Below are 17043 nucleotides of genomic sequence, written 5' to 3'. Positions count from 1 at the left end.
TAATCAAGCGGCAGAAGTTCTTGCTCGTATCGGCGCCAAGCACGACCCCATCCCACCTAATATCTTTCTGGAAAGGCTTTTTAAGCCATCCGTGGTGTGGCAGGGGGAAAGCGGCAACACTAGTCCGGATCCAAACACAACCCCAGATTCCGAACACACCGATATCATCGGAGGCTCAGCCACCGAAATAACACCATCGGCACATCTCATTATGGCAGTCATTGCCCCATGGACCGAACCCTTCTTGGCCTACCTTAATAGGAAGGAACTTCCTGAGGATCAGAATGAGGCCCGCCGCATCGTTCGCTGTTCGAAGGCCTACAAGGTTCACGACGGAGAGCTCTATAAGAAAAGCGCTACCGGAGTCCTTCAAAGATGTATCTCCGAGGAGGAGGGGCAGCAGCTCCTGGCTGAGATTCATGCCGGTCTCGGCGGGCACCATGCCGCATCTCGGGCCCTTGTTAGCAAGGCCTTCCATACAGGGTTTTATTGGCCGACGGCCTGAGAAGATGCACAGGACCTTGTCCAACGTTGCGTCGGATGCCAACTCTTCGCCAACCAAAGCCACATGCCTCCCACTGCCCTACAAACAATCCCCATCACTTGGCCTTTTGCGGTCTAGGGACTGGATATGGTTGGACCCCTTAAAGGAGGAAGCCATAAGAAAAAATATCTGCTGGTCATGGTGGATAAATTCACTAAGTGGATAGAGACCAAACCAGTTAAAACGGTCGAGTCCAGGCCGGTGATAGAATTCATATCCGGCGTCATACACCATTATGGTGTTCCGCACAGTATCATCACCGATAACGGCTCCAACTTCACAGCCGACGAAGTGAAAACCTGGTGCGATAATCTGGGCATCAAGCTCGACTACGCCACTGTCTATCATCCACAGACAAACGGTCGAGTCGAAAGAGCCAATGGTCTTATTATGAGCGGCATTAAGCCTAGACTAGTGCGGTCTTTGAAAGAATCAGACAAGCACTGGGTTGAGGAGCTCGACTCCGTACTCTAGGGGCTGCGGACGACACCCAATCGCACTACCGGATACACACCTTTCTTCATGGTGTACGGCGCAGAGGCAGTACTACCCTGCGACATTATTCATGACTCACCTCGAGTGCGCATGTATGAAGAGAGAGAGAACGAGCTCGATCGGCAGGACAGCTTAGATGCCCTGGAGGAGGAGCGCGACGTCACAAAAGCCCGTTCCACATTTTATCAACAACAGGCTCGCAGGTATCAAAGCAGAGAAGTGCGGGCCAAAACTTACAAGGTCGGCGAACTCGTTCTACGCCTGCCGAAGAAGAAAAAGGACAAACTCAAGCCCAAGTGGGAGGGTCCCTTCATCATCGACGAAGTTCTCACCGGAGGGGCGTACCACCTACGTGATGCGTCAGACAATCGACTAGAGCCGAACCCCTGGAACGCGGCCAGACTCCGAAGATTCTATGCCTAGTGCCGAAATCTTTGTTCGTCTCCTTCCCCCTATTGTTTCCATCATTTTTTCTCTCTTTTCGTTTCTTCTCTTTAGCCTTAAAAGCTTTCGTGCGGTTAGACCGTGCACCCGCGACGCATACATCTTGAAGTATGTACATCTATTATACCTGGGGGCTTCCTGGACAGAAGCTTGATATTATTATTTTCCGAGCATTAAGCTCCTCACATATGCGTTTCTCCCATTTGTACCTTTTCTTCACCATTATATGCATCGATATGACTTAAGTTTTGGCCAAGCTGGGTTGCATGGCTCCTGTGCTTATGCCCTATGTTCCCGTTAGTTCGGCTAGGGCATAAAGGGAGCACCTCTGCGATTGTTACTGCCGGGTCATCCGGATATGTACCTCAGACTGGGTGAAGCCGAAAGCTAGCGTTCTTAAGGGAATATTCGGTCGGTGAACTAAAGATGTTTTTTCATTCGCCCCATCGTGAACCCCCAGAAGCTATACACATTGTGATTTCTTCATCACGGTTCGGACATGCACATCGATGCATGCACCCAGGGAAAGGAACCCTTAACGGAACTATTCTCTCTGGAAGATGTTTCTTACAATCTTAATGTAATATAACATAACTAGCCGGATAATTGTCTGTTCAAGCAACTATGACCCCCACGCCTGGTTTCCATGCATACCCGGTCTACTCGGCCGCTCTGGTATTCGGAAATACTCCGCACCTTCGGGTCCAGAGGTTGAAGCGAAAAGGTCTGCCATGACAATCATTTTATAATCCAGCTAGAGTTGCGTATGCAAAGGAAAGTACATAGTCACTTAGGACTCAAAAACTTCCTCCTCTATGCCGTCCAGCAGGCTATCTAACTTACAATCCTGCTGGGAATACTTGGCAGCTACTTTTACTTGGTTATATACCAAACTAATGGGAACTTCGTTCCCATCTGACCCTAGAGGTCCGACCCGGGCCATGTGATTTGGATCCAGCTTGGTATACCGCGTTTTCATCATGGCCCGGGCCTCTCGCACACCCTCCCGGCAGGCCGATATCTTCCATAGTCGGATACGCCACCGCGCTCCCTTGAACAGCTCTACTAGCTCCTCCATACTCCCTGGAGGGGAGGCGGATTGCCATAAGGCCTTGGCTACACTCTGCATTGCCTGCCGAGCTTGCTCGTGCAATTGCGACAGCCCTTGCAGAAGATCACTTGATGATCCGGACACCTCCTCTTTGAGACGGCCCGTCAACATACCTGCAATCATAGCTATATCAGCTACTTTTACCTCCAAACTATTATAAGGTAAATTCGGCCACGTACTGAATATGCTGCCTCGCAGCTTTTTATTCTCCTTCACGGATTCGGCTAACTGGGCCCGCACATCTTTCAGTTCTTCACCCAGTTTGGTGTTTGAATCCTGGAGTTCGTTTTTCTCCTCTCTGACTCGGGTCAGAACACGCTCACCTGCGGCACATAGTCTTTTTGCCTCTTTCTCTCCCGCTTGAGCGGTTTTCAACTTCTCTTCCAGTTGATCTGATGATCCTATTATGAGATAAGCAACAATATTAGCACAGCTGGTATATAATTATTATTCCTCGATGGAGGGGAACATTACCAGAGGATGCCTTCTTGGACTTTTTCAGTTCGGCGGTAGCAGCATTTAGCTATGTCCGACACTGCTCCAGCTCTTGAGCTAGCAGGTTGTTCTTATAAGTAAGAACCTGGTCATACAACGATCCTTAAATCACTTGTGCCAACTGCTTTCAGTCTCGGGGGCTACTAGCATGTGGTTATCCTCTTCGGACAAAAGAAACCTTACCTGCACATCCGTTAAATGCTGCTTTGTGGCTCTGTTAAGCCCATCTCGAGCAGCCCGGATGTATGCATCAGCCGAGCTGAAGGCACTGAACGCCTCTTTTGAGAAGCGGAGATTTCGTAAAATGGCCCTCCACTTCCGAATTGGTGACGGACATATTTTCCGAACCCTCGGCAGAAGGACAGTCCGGCGCCACTCCCATATCGGGCCCCGTCTCTTCGGCTGGGACTGAATCCTGGCTATTAGGAGTACGACTGACCGGGTCCCCGGACATAGTCTGTCGAGCCTTTTTCCTGATACAAGACGAACATAGGAGTCACAGTTGGACGCGATTGCTAAAAGAGCATAGTTGCGAACAAATATCTCTTCAAGGAAGGCCCGACTGTATCTCTGTTTGCCTTCCTCTTCGAAGGCCTGCCCGGCGTGGGAGCCGCTCTCTTTGGAGATGCCCCTAGGGCAGCACGACGCGCCGAACGCCTCCCCTTCTGAGCACAAGATGGTGCGGTGGGTGAGGAAGAATGAGAAAAACCCTCTTGGACAAAGTGTCTCCTAATTACTTACGTGTGAAGCGGGGAGAAGACCGAGATAGTCGGCGATGATGGCCACCTCTGTGCCGTCATAGCTCGTTTGGTAAAACGTCCCATTCTCGAGCACCACAAATATATTCGGATCCTATTCGAATCCGGGGTCATGGTCCCGATTGTGGCCCTCGGGCGGCGGGGCGGGGCTGTGAAACCCTCGGAAATCTTTCGCCAGTGCTGTTATAAATGGACGGGTTAATACTCATTGAACGAAGCTCAGGGAGTGGAATGAGTAGAGTAGGAGAGCTGGGGGCTTAACCAGCTAGGAGAACTGTACATGGAATATCCTTCTCTGTGCGTGATGCGCAGGAACTCCTCTTCCTCACCCTTGAACAGTTTGGCCAATATTTTGGCTAGTGCGGCAGGGGTGTCCGGACCTTTCCTGCCGCAGCGGGAGGCGTCATCTTCCCCATTGTAGTTCCACATGGGAAGTCCTCTGTATTGGAGTGGCTGGACCCCCCACACTATGGAGGTCGCCATCACTTCGACTATCGTATATCTGGACTGGGTAAGCGTCCTGATCTTGCTCAGGAGTTGGCGAACTTCCGCACTATCTTCCTCCTCGAGGCTCCGAGGGCGCCAGCTGTGGTGTTTCTTCAGAGGAACACTTGTAAACTCGGGGAGACCCCTCCGGACTGGATCTGGAAGTACGACGTCCTCGATATAAAACCACTCAGAGGTCCACTCTTCGGAAGCTTTCTTCGGTGTGCCCGATAGGTATCCGGTCTCAGCAACGCGCCTTATTTCGGCTCCGCCCACTTCAAATATCGATCCCTCATGGTTACGCGGGACAAGGCAGAATAACTTTCTCCACAATTCAAAATGGGCCTCGCGACCCAGGAATAATTCGCATAAAGTGACATAACCCGCAATATGCAGGATGAAGGCTGGAGTAAAATTGAGCAGTTGGAGGCCGTAATATTCCAGAAGCCCTCGGAGGAATGGATGAATTGGAAATCCCACGCCCCTTAGCAGATAGGGGACAAAACACACTCGTTCCCCCGGATGGATTGGGGAAATCCTTCGCCTAGGTTTTGCCGTCGAAGGAGGCTAACCCTGCTTGAACAGAGACCAAGTCCGCAGGGGGGAGAAACCCCTGCGTTTGCAGCTTCACTAGCTGACTATGGGATACGAAGCACTTCTCCCACTCGCCTCTCTCTGGGCCGCAGGGATGAGAGGAGGGGCTGGGAACGCTAGACATGTTGGAGTGTTCTTTCCTAGCAGCCTTTGAGGATTTTCTCCGCGAGATGATTGAATAGATCTGGGATCCAATCTCGTTAAATAGACGTTGTCCCTCGCGTAGCCGGGGTGTTATGTGAAAAAATACCCTGACCTCTCGCATCCGCTCGACACGTGGAAGCTGAAGTTGTTGATACACAGAAGCCGAGGGGAGCAACATTAAAACGAAGGCCGAACATACTACTTGGGAGTCATCGGTGGAGGAACCTGCCTTGCAATGCCGAAGACAATCTATGTGCCGAACACCTCGCCATTGAAGACTGGTTCGGGGGCTACTGAGGGAGTCCTGGACTAAGGGGTCCTCGGGCGTCCGGCCTATTAGCCATGGGCCGGACTGATGGGCTGTGAAGAATATGAAGACCGAAGACTGTACCCGTGTCCGAATGGGACTCTCCTTGGCGAGGAGGGCAAGCTTGGCGACCAAATATGTAGATTCCCTTCTTTGTAACCGACCTTATGTAACCCTAGATCCTCCCGGTGTCTATATAAACCAGAGGACTTAGTCCGGAGGGAGGGATATTCATTATCATAGTCATACAGGCTAGACTTCTAGGGTTTAGCCATTACGATCTCGTGGTAGATCAACTCTTGTAATACTCATATTCATCAAGATCAATCAAGCAGGAAGTAGGGTATTACCTGTTAGAAATATGCCCTAGAGGCAATAATAAATGGTTATTATTATATTTCTTTGTTCATGATAATTGTCTATTATTCATGCTATAATTGTATTGTCCGGAAATCGTAATACATGTGTGAATACATAGACCACAACGTGTCTCTAGTAAGCCTCTAGTTGACTAGCTCGTTGATCAACTGATAGTCATGGTTTCCTGACTATGGACATTGGATGTCATTGATAACGGGATCACATCATTAGGAGAATGATGTGATGGACAAGACCCAATCCTAAGCATAGCATAAAAGATCGTGTAGTTTCATTTGCTAGAGCTTTTCCAATGTCAAGTATCTTTTCCTTAGACCATGAGATCGTGCAACTCCCGGATACCGTATGAGTGCTTTGGGTGTGCCAAACATCACAACGTAACTGGGTGACTATAAAGGTGCACTACGGGTATCTCCGAAAGTGTCTGTTGGGTTGGCACGGATCGAGACTGGGATTTGTCACTCCGTGTGACGGAGAGGTATCTCTGGGCCCACTCGGTAATGCATCATCATAATGAGCTCAATGTGACTAAGGCGTTAGTCACGGGATCATGCATTGCGGTACGAGTAAAGAGACTTGCCGGTAACGAGATTGAACAAGGTATTGGGATACCGACGATCGAATCTCGGGCAAGTAACATACCGTTTGACAAAGGGAATTGCATACGGATTGATTGAATCCTCGACAGCGTGGTTCATCCGATGAGATCATCGTGGAACATGTGGGAGCCAACATGGGTATCCAGATCCCACTGTTGGTTATTGACCGGAGAGGCGTCTCGGTCATGTCTGCATGTCTCCCGAACCCGTAGGGTCTACACACTTAAGGTCCGGTGACGCTAGGGTTGTAGAGATATATGTATGCGGAAACCCGAAAGTTGTTCGGAGTCCCGGATGAGATCCCGGACGTCACGAGAGGTTCCGGAATGGTCCGGAGGTGAAGAATTATATATAGGAAGTCAAGTTTCGGCCACCGGGAAAGTTTCGGGGGTTACCGGTATTGTACCGGGACCACCGGAAGGGTCCCGGGGGTCCACCGGGTGGGGCCACCTATCCCGGAGGGCCCCGTGGGCTGAAAGTGGAAGGGAACCAGCCCTTAGTGGGCTGGGGCGCCCCCCTTGGGCCTTTCCCCATGCGCCTAGGGTTGGGAACCCTAGGGGGGAGCTTCCCCCTTGCCTTGGGGGGCAAGGCACCCCTTCCCCCCCACTTGGCCGCCGCCCCCTTGGAGATCTGATCTCCCAAGGGCTGGCGCCCCCCAGGGGTCCTATAAATAGTGGGGGGGAGGGAGGGCAGCAATACACAGCCTTGGGCGCCTCCCTCCTCCCCTGCAACACCTCTCTCTCTCTCTCTCTCGCAGAAGCTTGGCGAAGCCCTGCCGGAGACCCGCTACATCCACCACCACGCCGTCATGCTGTTGGATCTCCATCAACATCTCCTTCCCCCTTGCTGGATCAAGAAGGAGGAGACGTCGCTGCACCGTACGTGTGTTGAACGCGGAGGTGCCGTCCGTTCGGCACTCGGTCATCGGTGATTTGGATCACGGCGAGTACAACTCCGTCATCCACGTTCATTGGAACGCTTCCGCTCGCGATCTACAAGGGTATGTAGATGCACTCCTTTCCCTTCGTTGCTAGCAGACTCCATAGATGCATCTTGGTGAGCGTAGGAAAATTTTAAATTATGCTACGACTCCCAACAGTGGCATCATGAGCCAGGTCTATGCGTAGTTACTATGCACGAGTAGAACACAAAGCAGTTGTGGGCGTTGAGTTTGCCAATTCTTCTTGCCGCTACTAGTCTTTTCTTGTTTCGGCGGCATTGTAGGATGAAGCGGCCCGGACCGAGCTTACACGTACACTTACGTGAGACAGGTTCCACCGACTGACATGCACAAGTTGCATAAGGTGGCTAGCGGGTGTCTGTCTCTCCTACTTTAGTCGGAACGGATTCGATGAAAAGGGTCCTTATGAAGGGTAAATAGAAATTGGCAAATCACGTTGTGGTCATACGTAGGTAAGAAACGTTCTTGCTAGAAACCTACAAACCACGTAAAAACCTGCAACAACAATTAGAGGACGTCTAACTTGTTTTTGCAGCAAGTGCTATGTGATGTGATATGGCCAGAAGATGTGATGAATGATATATGTGATGTATGAGATTGATCATATTCTTGTAATAGGAATCACGACTTGCATGTCGATGAGTATGACAACCGGCAGGAGCCATAGGAGTTGTCTTTATTATTTTGCATGACCTGCGTGTCATTGAATAACGCCATGTAAATTACTTTACTTTGTTGCTAAACGCGTTAGCCATAGAAGTAGAAGTAATCGTTGGCGTGACGACTTCATGAAGACACAATGATGGAGATCATGATGATGGAGATCATGGTGTCATGCCGGTGACGAATATGATCATGGTGCCCCGAAGATGGAGATCAAAGGAGCATGATGATATTGGCCATATCATGTCACTATTTGATTGCATGTGATGTTTATCATATTTTTGCATCTTATTTGCTTAGAACGACGGTAGCAAGTAGGATGATCCCTTATAATAATTTCAAGAAAGTGTTCACCCTAACTGTGCACCGTTGCGAAGGTTCGTTGTTTCGAAGCACCACGTGATGATCGGGTGTGATAGATTCTAACGTTCGAATACAACGGGTGTTGACGAGCCTAGCATGTACAGACATGGCCTCGGAACACACGCAATACACTTAGGTTGACTTGACGAGCCTAGCATGTACAGACATGGCCTCGGAACACGGAGGACCGAAAGGTCGAGCATGAGTCGTATAGAAGATACGATCAACATGGAGATGTTCACCGATCTTGACTAGTCCGTCTCACGTGATGATCGGACACGGCCTAGTTAAACTCGGATCATGTTTCACTTAGATGACTAGAGGGATGTCTATCTGAGTGGGAGTTCATAATCAGATGAACTTCATTATCATGAACATAGTCAAAAAGGTATTTGCAAATTATGTCATAGCTTGCGCTTTAATTCTACTGGTTAAGATATGTTCCTAGAGAAAATTAAGTTGAAAGTTGATAGTAGCAATTATGCGGACTGGGTCCGTAAACTGAGGATTGTCCTCATTGCTGCACAGAAGGCTTATGTCCTTAATGCACCGCTCGGTGTGCTGAACCTTAGCGTCGTCTGTAGATGTTACGAAACATCTGACATACACGTTTTGATGACTACGTGATAGTTCGGTGCGGTTCAGAATTGTGGCACCAAAGACGTTTTTGAAACGTCACAGAACATGTGAGATGTTCCGAAGAATGAAATTGGGATTTCAGACTAGTGCCCACGTCAAGAGGTATGAGACCTCTGGCAAGTTTCTTAAGCCTGCAAACTAAGGGAGAAAAGCTCAATCGTTGAGCGTGTGCTCAGATTGTCTGAGTGCCACAATCGCTTGAATCGAGTGGGAGTTAATCTCCCAGATGAGATAGTGATAGTTCTCCATAGTCACTGCCACCAAGCTAGTAGAGCTTCGTGATGAACTATAACATATCAAGGATAGTTATGATGATCCTTAAGCTATTCGCGATGTTTGACACCGCGAAAGTAGAAATCAAGAAGGAGCATCAATTGTTGATGGTTAGTAAAACCACTAGTTTCTAGAAGGGCAAGGGCAAAAGGGATACTTCATGAAACAACAAATCGTTTGCTGCTCTAGTGAAGAATCCCAAGGTTGAACCCAAACCCGAGACTAAGTGCTTCTGTAATGAGAGGAACGGTCACTGAAGCAGTACTACCCTAGATACTTGGTAGATGAGAAGGCAGGCAAGGTCGACAGAAGTATATTGGATATACTTTATATGAATGTGTACTTTACTAGTACTCCTAGCAGCACCAGGGTATTAGATACCGGTTCGGTTGCTAAGTGTTAGTAACTCGAAATAAAAGTTGCGGAATAAACGGAGACTAGCTAAAGGTGAGATGACGATATGTGTTGGAAGTGTTTCCAAGGTTGATGTGATCAAGCATCGCATGCTCCCTCTACCATCGAGATTTGGTGTTTGCGTCGAGCATGATTGGATTATGTTTATCGCAATACGGTTATTCATTTAAGGAGAATAATGGTTACTCTGTTTATTTGAATAATACCTTCAATGGTCTTGCACATAAAATGAATCTCGGTCGTAGTGATACACATGTTCATGCCAAAAAGATATAAGATAGTAATGATAGTACCACATACTTGTGGCACTGCCACTTGAGTCATATTGGTGTAGAACGCATGAAGAAGCTCCATGTAGGTGGATCTTTGGACTCACTCATTTTTGAAAAGATTGAGACATGCGAACCATGTCTATTGGTATATATGCATGAAGAAACTCCATACAGATGGATCGTTTGGACTCACTTGATTATGAATCACTTGAGACATGCAAATCATACCACATGGGCAAAATGACTGAAAGTCCTCGTTTTCAGTGAGATGGAACAAGAGAGCAACTTATTGGAAGTAATACATTTTGATGTACACAGTCCAATGAGTGCTGAGGCATGCAGTGGACATCGTTATATTCTTACTTCACAGATGATTTGAGTAGATGCTGAGTGTATTTACTTGATGAAACACTAGTCTGAATTATTGAAAGGTTCAAGTAATTTCAGAGTGAAGTTGAAGATCGTCGTGACAAGAGGATAAGATGTCTGTGATATGATCATAGAGATGAGTATCTGAGATACGAGTTTGGCACACAATTGAGACATTGTGGAAAGTGTTTCACAATTAATACCGCCTGGAACACCATAGTGTGATGGTGTGTCCGAACATCATAACTGCACCCTATTGGATATGGTGCATACCATGATGTTTCTTGTCAAATTACCACTATCATTTATGGGTTGGGCATTAGAGACAACCGCATTCACTTTAAAAGGGGCACCACGCAATTCCGTTGAGACGACACCATTTATAGAAACCTAAGTTGTCGTTTCTTAAAAGTTTGGGGCTGCGATGCTTATGTGAAAAAGTTTCAGGCTGATAAGCTCGAACCCAAAGCGGATAAATGCATCTTCATAGAATACCCAAAAACAGTTGGGTATACCTCCTATTTCAGATCTGGAAGCAAAAGTAATTGCTTCTAGATACGAGTCCTTTCTCGAGGAAAAGTTTCTCTCGAAAGAATTGAGTGGGAGGATGGTGGAGACTTGATAAGGTTATTGAACCGTCGCTTCAACTAGTGTGTAGCAGGGCACAGGAAGTTGTTCCTGTGGCACCTACACCAATTGAAGTGGAAGCCTATGATAGTGATCATGAAACTTCGGATCAAGTCACTACCAAACCTCGTAGGACGACGAGGATGCGCACTACTTCAGAGTAATGCGTGATCCTGTCTTGGAAGTCATGTTGCTAGACAACAATGAACCTACGAGCTATGGAGAAGCGATGGTGGGCCCATATTCCGACGAATGGCTCGAGGCCATGAAATCCGAGATAGAATCCATGTATCAGAACAAAGCATAGACTTTGGTGAACTTGCCCGATGATCGGCAAGCCATTGAGATAAATGGATCTTTAAGAAGAAGACGGACATGGACGGTAATGTTACCGTCTATGAAGCTCGACTTGTGGCAAAGAGTATTTTCACAAGTTCAAGGAGTTGACTACGATGAGTTTTTCTCATCCGTAGCGATGCTTAGGTCCGTCGAAATCATGTTAGCATTAGCTACATTTATGAATCTGGCAGATGGATGTCAAAACAAGTTTCCTTACCAGTTTTCGTAAGGAAAGGTTGTATGTGATACAATCAGAAAGGTTTTGTCGATCCTAAGGATGCTAAAAGGTATGCTAGCTCCAGCGATCCTTCCATGGATTAGAGCAAGCATCTCGGAGTCAGAATATACGCTTTGATGGAGTGATCAAAGTTTTTGGGTTTATACAAAGTTTGTTAGAAACTTGTATTTACAATAAAGTGAGTGGGAGCGCTACAACATTTCTGATAAGTATATGTGAATGACATATTGTTGATCCGAAATGATGTAAAATTTCTGGAAAGCATAAAGGGTTGTTTGAAAGGAGTTTTTCAAAGGAAGACCTGGATAAAGCTGCTTACATATTGGGCATCGATATCCATAGAGATAGATCAAGACGCCTGATGATACTTTCAAAAGACAGCACACCTTGACATGATTTTGAAAGAGTTCAAAATAGATCAGCAAAGAAGGAGTTCTTGGCTGTGTTACAAGGTGTGAGTATTGAGTGAGACTCAAGACCTGACCATAGCAGAAGATAGAGAAAGGACGAAGGTCGTCCCCTATGCTTTAGACGTAGGCTCTATAGTATGCTATGCTGTGTACCGCACATGTAGTGTGCCTTGCCATGAGTTGGTCAAGAGGGTACAATGGTGATCCGGAAAGGATCTCATGACAGCGGTCGAACTTATCCTTAGTACCTAGTGGATTAAGGAATTTTCTCGATTATGGAGGTGGAAAGGAGTTCGTCGTAAAGGGTTACGTCGATGCGAACTTTGACACTAATCCGGATGACTCTGAGTAGTAAACCGGATTCGTATAGTAGAGCAATTATTTGAAATGGCTCCAAATAGCGCGTGGTAGCAACCACAAGATGACATAGATATTCGTAAAGCACACGGTTCTGAAAGGTTCAGACCCGTTGACTAATAACCTCTCTCACAAGCATAACATGACCAAACCAGAACACATTGAGTGATAATCACATAGTGATGTGAACTAGATTGATGACTCTAGTAAACTCTTTAGATGTTGGTCACATGGTGATGTGACCAGTGAGTGTTAATCACATGGTGATGTGAACTAGATTATTGACTCTAGTGCAAGTGGGAGACTGTTGGAAATATGCCCTAGAGGCAATAATAAATGGTTATTATTATATTTCTTTGTTCATGATAATTGTCTATTATTCATGCTATAATTGTATTGTCCGGAAATCGTAATACATGTGTGAATACATAGACCACAACATGTCCCTAGTAAGCCTCTAGTTGACTAGCTCGTTGATCAACTGATAGTCATGGTTTCCTGACTATGGACATTGGATGTCATTGATAACGGGATCACATCATTAGGAGAATGATGTGATGGACAAGACCCAATCCTAAGCATAGCATAAAAGATCGTGTAGTTTCGTTTGCTAGAGCTTTTCCAATGTCAAGTATCTTTTCCTTAGACCATGAGATCGTGCAACTCCCGGATACCGTAGGAGTGCTTTGGGTGTGCCAAACGTCACAACGTAACTGGGTGACTATAAAGGTGCACTACGGGTATCTCCGAAAGTGTCTGTTGGGTTGGCACGGATCGAGACTGGGATTTGTCACTCCGTGTGACGGAGAGGTATCTCTGGGCCCACTCGGTAATGCATCATCATAATGAGCTCAATGTGACTAAGGCGTTAGTCACGGGATCATGCATTGCGGTACGAGTAAAGAGACTTGCCGGTAACGAGATTGAACAAGGTATTGGGATACCGACGATCGAATCTCGGGCAAGTAACATACCGTTTGATAAAGGGAATTGCATACGGATTGATTGAATCCTCGACACCGTGGTTCATCCGATGAGATCATCGTGGAACATGTGGGAGCCAACATGGGTATCCAGACCCCGCTGTTGGTTATTGACCGGAGAGGCGTCTCGGTCATGTCTGCATGTCTCCCGAACCCGTAGGGTCTACACACTTAAGGTCCGGTGACGCTAGGGTTGTAGAGATATATGTATGCGGAAACCCGAAAGTTGTTCGGAGTCCCGGATGAGATCCCGGACGTCACGAGAGGTTCCGGAATGGTCCGGAGGTGAAGAATTATATATAGGAAGTCAAGTTTCGGCCACCGGGAAAGTTTCGGGGGTTACCGGTATTGTACCGGGACCACCGGAAGGGTCCCGGGGGTCCACCGGGTGGGGCCACCTATCCCGGAGGGCCCCGTGGGCTGAAAGTGGAAGGGAACCAGCCCTTAGTGGGCTGGGGCGCCCCCCTTGGGCCTTTCCCCATGCGCCTAGGGTTGGGAACCCTGGGGGGAGCTTCCCCCTTGCCTTGGGGGGCAAGGCACCCCTTCCCCCCCACTTGGCCGCCGCCCCCTTGGAGATCTGATCTCCCAAGGGCTGGCGCCCCCAGGGGTCCTATAAATAGTGGGGGGGAGGGAGGGCAGCAATACACAGCCTTGGGCGCCTCCCTCCTCCCCTGCAACACCTCTCTCTCTCTCTCGCAGAAGCTTGGCGAAGCCCTGCCGGAGACCCGCTACATCCACCACCACGTCGTCGTGCTGTTGGATCTCCATCAACCTCTCCTTCCCCCTTGCTGGATCAAGAAGGAGGAGACGTCGCTGCACCGTACGTGTGTTGAACGCGGAGGTGCCGTCCGTTCGGCACTCGGTCATCGGTGATTTGGATCACGGCGAGTACGACTCCGTCATCCACGTTCATTGGAACGCTTCCGCTCGCGATCTACAAGGGTATGTAGATGCACTCCTTTCCCTTCGTTGCTAGTAGACTCCATAGATGCATCTTGGTGAGCGTAGGAAAATTTTAAATTATGCTACGACTCCCAACATTACCTCCATAGAGAGGGCCCGAACCTGGGTAAACATCGTGTCCCCTGTCTCCTGTTACCATCAACCTTAAACGCATAGTTCGGGACCCCCTACCCGAGATCTGCCGGTTTTGACACCGACAGTCTTCCCTTGATGCCATGCCACCAATAGCTACAAGAAATAGTTATACTGTCTTGCGAAAAGCATGTGAAATAAATGTAGTTGTACTAAGAAAACAAATACCAGCAATCAACTAGATAGGTTTAATTTTTCCATGGAAAACTAAAAGTACATTTTTCATTTGCTAGTAGCAACCTGAATCAAAGCTAAGAAGATCGCAGAGATCAAGGCTATGTATGATAGAAAGAGTGTAAAGGCTATATATCAAAGGACCTCACTGTGAGCCAAAAGGCACCAGATTGTATATCCTCCTTTTTAATACTCTTACCGCATGGACAATATATACCAGACTAAGCCGGTGAGACAACCGAAGTCAACTTACAATTCAGTACATAGAGTGAGTGTTAGAGTACGTAATGGGCCTAATGGACCTGGGCTGGCAGTATAGCCCGTTAGTCTTAGGGTTAATTAGAGATAAGGGTCGCTTGCTTAGGTGTCAAGTAAGCCTTGCTTGGGAGTCAAGTAAACCTCTCTATATAAAGAGAGGAGATGTATCAATCTAATCAAGCAAGAATTAAGAAGGAAAATTGTTATGGCGCGGCTAGAAGGAGGACGCGAGAGGGCCGGCCGGGGGCCTTTTCGCCCACGGCCGGGCAAGAGGGAAGGGGATTTCCTTCTTAATTCTTACTTGATTAGATTGATACATCTCCTCTCTTTATATAGAGAGGTTTACTTGACTCCCAAGCAAGGCTTACTTGACCCCTAAGCAAGCGACCCTTATCTCTAATTAACCCTAAGACTAACGGGCTATACTGCCAGCCCAGGCCCATTAGGCCCATTACGTACTCTAACACTACACCCCACCTGGACATGCAGCTTGTCCTCGAGCTGCAGCCTAACCAACTTATAACCATGACTCGACGCAACACAAACCTGACACCTAAAAACAAGCCTTTTACATCTCGGCTTGTTTTATTACTCTCAACCTAAAATGGACTGGGACACTTTATTTTGGACCCCTTAACAAAAAGTGGACACCATCCGCACGTCGGACGTGCACGTGTACAGCCACCTGGATCCCATGGACACCATCTGGATAAAAGGAGTGCATGTGTATGGCCACCTGGAAGTGGTCGCAAGAGCGACCAGCAGAGGCACCCTCGCGGCGGCCGACGGAATGCAGTGGTGCTACGTGGTGCGCTCCTGTTGGTGACACCCTGCCTTCTCCCCGCCGGACGGCTGTTGGTCTGCACCGCACAGAGAAGAGTGGAGGGCTTGCGATGGAGAATGACGAGGAGGGGTGCGCCCCCCCAACCGCCGATGGCGCAGACTTTGAGGTCGCTGCCCACGGGGAAAACAACATGCCCAAGATCCCCGACGCAGCGCACGAGATCGAGGTCCTTTGCGCAGCGAAGCACAGCTGGGAGGAGCGGCAGTTGCAGACCATGCATCTCCCGCACACGCCGACGCGCTATGAGGCCGCGCGCAGCAGCCTGCAGCCTCACCGCCGCCGACACGTGGCGGGTAGTGATCCAAGCCGGAAGCGGTGACGGAGACGGCGGGAACTTGATCTGCTGGATGGGGACGCCCTGGGGAAGCGGTAATGGCGACGGCGGGAACTTGATCTGGTGGATCGGGACTCCCGCCGGCGCGGTCGATGCGGGGCCGGAGCTGACCAGCGGTGGTTGCTGCAGCGGAGCGCCAGGCGCGGCGGAGGCCGCCAGGAGCGGCGACTGCCACTGTAGCCAGGGCGGGGCAGTGGTGGCGTGGATGGCAGCTACAGCGGCTGCTGCAATGGCCCGGCGAGCACGGCGGGGACGCCTTGGGGCAGCGGCAGCTGGGGCGGAGCGCCGGGCACGGCGGAGGCCGCCAGGAGCGGCGGCTGCCACTGCAGCCAGGGCGGGGCGGTGGATGGCAGCGGCCCGGCGAGCTCGGCGAAGGACGCTTGGTGCAGCGGCTGCCACGGCAACCACGGTGGCGCGGTGGCGGCGATGGGCGGTGCCGCCGGGTGCGGCCCATAGGACCCGGCCAAGAACAGGCGGATCTCCTAGACCGCCTGGGTTAGGTCCCGCAGCGCCCCGGACACCTCCTCCGGGGTGAGGACGGCGGGGGCGGGCGCGACGGAGGATCCCGACAGCGGAAGAGACGGGTTGGGCGGCGGTGAAGACATGATCGAACCGAAGCTAGCTGATACCAAATTGTTATGGCGCTGCTAGAAGGAGGGCGCGAGAGGGCCGGCCGGGGGCCTTTTTGCCCACGGCCGGGCAAGAGGAAGGGGATTTCCTTCTTAATTCTTGCTTGATTAGATTGATACATCTCCTCTCTTTATACAGAGAGGTTTACTTGACTCCCAAGCAAGGCTTACTTGACCCCTAAGCAAGCGACCCTTATCTCTAATTAACCCTAAGACTAACAGGCTATACTGCCAGCCCAGGCCCATTAGGCCCATTACATACTCTAACAGCGAGTGAATTTCAGAAAACCACCTTATTTGGATGCATTCAAGTTCAGATAAAAAACACAATGATGTTCACATGCATTAAGCATGATGAAGAGACTATCAGAAATTAGAAGAAAATGTGGAATTAGCCATGACATCGTGTGATTCTATTTTGGTTGCAGAGTTCATGCTATCTATAA

The sequence above is a fragment of the Aegilops tauschii genome, chromosome 3, assembly GCF_002575655.3.
Source record: "Aegilops tauschii subsp. strangulata cultivar AL8/78 chromosome 3, Aet v6.0, whole genome shotgun sequence".
In the NCBI taxonomy this organism is placed as follows: domain Eukaryota; kingdom Viridiplantae; phylum Streptophyta; class Magnoliopsida; order Poales; family Poaceae; genus Aegilops; species Aegilops tauschii.
Note: the sequence above shows the minus strand (reverse complement) of the source record.